Here is a 5811-nt window from a genome sequence, read left to right on the forward strand (position 1 = left end):
CAAGTTTGCGAGTGCAGGAATGATCTGCAAATCCTCGCATTCCGGTATCTTAGCTGGATCAATGTCCTCAACATTATGCATTACTTCTTCACTTTGTATTTTAGCCTTAATTCATGGCTCATCCTCATCCGATAAAACAATACATGCTGCGTCCGTAGTTGTAGAACTGCACAAAAATATCTATCCGTTCTTGTTGCAAGTTTTTTGATGGACTGGCCTCGAGTACTTGGGAATTCACTGCAGGAACCATTTCGTGAGCATAGGATAAATCATCGTACTTCTCTGGGGCCAATTTCTCCAAAATGGGAATTGTTTCTTCAGTTACCAATTGGCTGTTCACAGTTGATTTGCTCTCAGTTATTTAGTCTACTGTTGTGATCTCTCATCCAACCTCGGCACATTCCATTTTAAAACTTTCACACTCATCGTTGTCCTGCACAGATCGGAGGCTACTTGTTATCACCTCATCACTAATGCCAAATAAACAAAATAAACCTTCATGGTCTTCCTCTTTTGGCTCATCATCTGCTTCTTCACTTTCCTCGTCGTAATCATCATCATCATCACCATCGTCTGCAATAGCTTCTCCTGTGAAGTATAACAATGCTCGTGGAATTGTTCCTGCAAAAAGTGCCCAATTTCAAAGTCAGCAGCGAGTCTCGCCGCAGAACCTTTGTTCAGTTCCCCATCGTCTGGAACGGCAGGAGGACTAAAAACTTGAAGAAAGAGCCATTTGGTACAGTTGTCATAACTCTCCTACCAGTGTGCCGACCCTTATGCCTCTGCTTCATTTTAATGGTCTTCATAGTAATGCTTTTTCCTTTCTTCCAGTTGATTTGGCGCCCAGTGCATCCCATAATTTCTGGTCCATCAAAAAAGAAAAGATCTGACTCATCAGGGTGGGACTTCATTGTGTATGTCTTGATCATTGCTTCGTTTGTGAAATACTCATTTGACTCAAACTTAAACCCCAGAGTAAAACGTATTGGACCTGAGAATTTCACCTCTATAAATGTCTTATAAATGCTTTTGAATGAGCTCATCATGCTCCTTTGTCATGTCACTGAGCGAATCTACATTCTTGAAGACTGTTAATCAGAATTCTAGAATTCCTATTGGCTCTTCCGTCGCTTCATCTGGTTTATCTTCGTCCGCCTTGTCTTTTGCTTTTATCCCATCGGATAACTACTTCACTTCATCTTGTTCCCATTTGCAATCATCCTCTGTCATAGTGCTGTCTGGAATGTATAGCCACTCAACTAGGTTCAGTGCTTCACATGCTTCCACTCCTCTGATGGACTCCCGTTCCGTGTCCACAATGGAAAATATTATAGCATAGAATTTACAGTGCAGAAGGAGGCCATTTGGCCCATCGAGTCTGCACCGGCTCTTGGAAAGAACACCCTCCCCAAGGTCAACACCTCCACCCTATCCCCATAACCCAGTAACCCCACCCAACACTAAGGGCAATTTTGGACACTAACGGCAACTTATCATGGACAATCCACCTAACCTGCACATCTTTGGACTGTGGGAGGAAACTGGAGCACCCGGAGGAAACCCACGCACACACGGGGAGGATGTGCAGACTCTGCACAGACATTGACCCAAGCCGGAATCGAACCTGGGACCCTGGAGCTGTGAAGCCATTGTGCTATCCACAATGCTACCGTGCTGCCCTTATGGTGTGTGGTTATGGTGTGTCTTCTGTTGTGTACCCATGTTGCAATCTCCTTCCCATTGTAGTCTCTCAGCAGTCTTGTTTAATTGACTGTCGGTTTGACTCTCAGCCTGTTCAAATCTGACAAACTGATAAGGTAGGCCCTCTCTCCCATGCTGGGATTGCATTTAATTAAAGTGTCATTTGTCATAATATACACCAGTATATCATGGTGCAGACACACACTGATGGACACACACAGGGACCAATCAACATGTACAAACACCGCAGCCAATCCGCATGCGCGGTGGCGCGACGAACGTCCCGATGCTCCGGCGTGTGGCAACTGCGGCTTCACCCACTTAAAGCGGCAATGTCCCGCGAAGTCCCGACGCTGCCTGCAGTGTGGCAAACGAGGCCACTACGCTACAATGTGCAGATCTTCCCTGCCTGCTGTTTTTAGGCGGTCCACTCAGCCCCACAGAGATGTCAGGGCTATCCAGCCTGCCGTCAATGAACCTACTCCAGGCCTTGCTTCCGTTGTGCCTGCGATGACCCACAGGTCCCGTTCCAAATTGGCGTCGTTACCCCAAGCGTGGCACCAAACCCGCCCATGTCCACAGCGTCAGCCAGGATGATCAGTGGTGTGCCACCCTTATGGTCAACCGGTCCCTTGTCAGGTTCCGCCTGGACACTGGCGCTTCTGCCAATCTCATCGCATCGTCTGATTTTCGCAAGCTCTGCGTACAGCCTGCTGTCCTGCCATCTGCGTGTAAATTGCTGGACTACAATGGCAATGCCATCGCCGCCAGCGGCTCCTGCCGCCTCGAGGTGACACATCGTGCTCACACAGCCATTCTCCCGTTTGAGATTGTTGCTGCCTGAAAAGCCTCCTTGCTTGGTGAGCAGGCATGCAAGCTGCTCCAGTACACTCTCTCTCTTCAAGCGATGTGTCTGCATCCTCTGACACAGACTTCAGTGTGCAACTCGACTCCATCATCCAGCAATAACATGATGTCTTCGAAGGCATGGGCCGTATACGTACAAAATTTTACTCAAGCCCAACGCCACGCCTGTCGTTCACGCACCTTGCAGTGTCCCACCGCCCCTCAAGGACCGCCTCAAGCAACAGCTCCAGGACCTCCAGGAACAAGGAGTCATCTCTGGGGTCACGGAACCCACAGACTGGGTCGGCTCCATGGTCTGCGTCAAGAAGCCGTCCGGCGAGCTGCGGATCTGTATTGATCCTAAAGATCTGAATCAGAATATCATGCGGGATCACCACCCGATTCCGAAACGTGAGGAGCTCACGTCCGAGATGGCCCACGCCAAACTATTCTCAAAATGGATGCCTCGAAGGGTTTCTGGCAGATCCAACTAGATGAGTCAAGCAGGAAGCTGTGTACGTTCAACACACCCTTTGGCAGGTTCTGCTACAACCGGATGCCATTCGGCATCATTTCTGCGTCCGAAGTTTTCCATCGGATCATGGAGCAGATGATGGAGGGGATCGACGGCGTCCAATATATGTCGACAACATTATTATCTGGTCAACCACCCCGCAGGAACACATTGCCTGCCTCAAGCGCGTTTTCAGGCGCATCCACGAACCCGGCCTCTGCCTCAATAGGGCCAAATGCTTCTTCGGACAGTCGAGTATCAAGTTTCTGTGGGATCACATCTCCCACCAGGGGGTGCGTCCGGACGAGGACAAGATTGCAGCAATCACGTCCATGAAGATGCCCGAGGACAAGAAAGCGGTCCTCCGGTTCCTGGGCATGGTGAATTTCCTCGGGAAGTTCATCCTGAATCTCGCCTCACACACCACGGCCCTCAGAGACCTGATTCGCAAAACCACAGATTTCCGATGGCTGTGATCACAACGGCTTCGTTTGCCAATTAGATGCTCAAGTTCAGCTTGCAGCCTCCCATTTGCCAGCTTCGGATGCACGACTGATGCAAATTCGCCGCGAGACAGCGGCTGATCCACTTCTGCAGCGGATGATGCGTCTAATGTCAGACGGGTGGCTCAAGGGCCAATGCCCGCAATTTTACAACGTCGACGATGACCTAGCGGTTGTCGATGGGATGGTCCTGAAATTGGATCGCATCGTCATTCCACAAAGCATGCGCCAGCTAGTGTTGGAGCAACTCCATGAAGGCCATTTAGGAATCGAAAAATGCCACCGCAGGGCCAGAGAAGCCATCTACTGGCCAGGCATCAATGATAACATCGCCAATGTGGTGCTCAAATGCTCTAGCTGCCAGCGTTTTCAGCCCGCCTAACCATGGGAGACCCTGATGCCCCATGAGCTCGTCACATCGCCTTGGACCAAAGTGGGCATCAACTTGTTCCATGTATTGGGCAGGGACTAAGTCATCATCATTGACTTCTCCAGTTACCCGGAGGTCATCAGGCTGCACGATCTCACATTCTTGGCTGTGATCAGGGCGTGTAAGGAGACATTTGCCCGACATGGCATTCCGCTGACGGTCAGGTCAGACAATGGCCCTGTTTCACGAGCCAGGAATGGGCCGGCTTCGCCCGACAGTATAACTTCAAGCACGCTACGTCCAGTCCCCTATACCCCCAATCCAATGGGAAGGCGGAAAAGGGGGTCCACATCGTCAAGCGGCTCCTCAGCAAGGCCGCCGATGCCGGCTCAGATTTCCATCTTGCTCTGCTAGCCTATCGCTCCGCCCCGCTCTCCACCGGCCTGTCACCTGCACAGCTACTAATGAACCGCACCCTCAGGACGACAGTGCCATCGATTCTCACTCCCAACCTCGATTATGTCCCCATGCTCCACCGCATGCACATGTCTCAACTGCAGCAGAAAACTCCTACGACTCACGGGCTTCTGACCTTCCCGACATCCATCCATGCGACAAGGTTCGCATCCACCTCCCGGATGGTGGCTGGTCTGTGCCTGCTGTCATTCTAAGACAAGTGGCCCCCCGCTCCTTTCTGGTCCACTTACCAGATGGATCCATTCGGCGCTACAACAGGCGTGCTCTTCGCCTGGTTCCTGGGTCGTTACGGGATCCACCGACCAGCTCTTCTACTGATCCCACCGTGGACTGTGTGGCACTTCCGGTCAGTCTGCCTGCCCCCGACGGTGCTGTAGCCCTCCCGGCTCCTGATGTGCCAGCCATTGCCTCACCCTTGAGGCGGTCAACCAGAGTTCGTTGCCCACTTCAGAGACTGAACTTATGAACTCTGTACACATGTGGACTTTCTGAAATGTTTTTTTCTATATCCTTCATTGTTGCATTCGTTATCCAGTGATTTGCAAATAGATTTGTTTGTTGTTCCAGTTCATGGTAGTCATCTGCACCAGGCACCTTCCTCTGTAAATAGTCTTGTTCCCTGTATATAGCTTTTTTTTTAAAATAAATTTAGAGTAGCCAATTATTTTTTTCCAATTAAGTGGCAATTTAGTGTGGCCAATCCACCTAACCTGCACATCTTTGGGTTGTGGGGGTGAAACCCACGCAGACATGGGGAGAATGTGCAAACTCCACACGGACAGTGACCCAGGGCCGGGATTCGAACCCGGGTCCTCAGCGCTGCAGTCCCAGTACTAACCACTGCGCCACATGCTGCCCTACCCTGTATATAGCTTTGTACATATGTCTTCGCACCTCACACATAGCTAGGTACATTCTTCATACACCCACACTATTTATTATCACGTGCCTATATCAACATTTTTTATAAAAGGGTGGATGTCATAATATACACCAGTATATCATGGTGCAGACACACACTGATGGACACACACAGGGACCAATCGACATGTACAAACACTGCAGTCAATCACCAGTTAGAATACACACACTATAAAGGCAGAGGGCACCATGGTTCCTGCTCATTCTGGGTGCTGCCTCTCAGTGTAACAAGAACTCATCCAGCCCAGCACAGACTCACACCACGTGCTGAGAGAATCAACTGGTTCGGACAAGGCTAAGGTCTCTAGTTTAAGTTAGCATCATTTAGACCCACAGTCATCGTGTGTTAGTTAGTTAGAAGTAGTTAATAAAATTGAGTTGAACCTTCATCAGTGTTGGAAGTGGCTGTTCATCTCTCAAGTTTACACTAGCCAACACTTCACCATCGATCATCAATGGAATCATCCATCTGCCTTCCA

The 5811-nt window shown here is 49.9% G+C and overlaps 1 pseudogene; it reads right to left on the minus strand.

Annotated features, from left to right (window-relative positions):
- Positions 1–382: 382 nt before the first annotated feature.
- Positions 383–1230, minus strand: LOC119964267 (annotated as a pseudogene).
- Positions 1231–5811: the final 4581 nt, after the last annotated feature.

This window comes from Scyliorhinus canicula, chromosome 4, assembly GCF_902713615.1.
Source record: "Scyliorhinus canicula chromosome 4, sScyCan1.1, whole genome shotgun sequence".
Taxonomy (NCBI): Eukaryota; Metazoa; Chordata; class Chondrichthyes; order Carcharhiniformes; family Scyliorhinidae; genus Scyliorhinus; species Scyliorhinus canicula.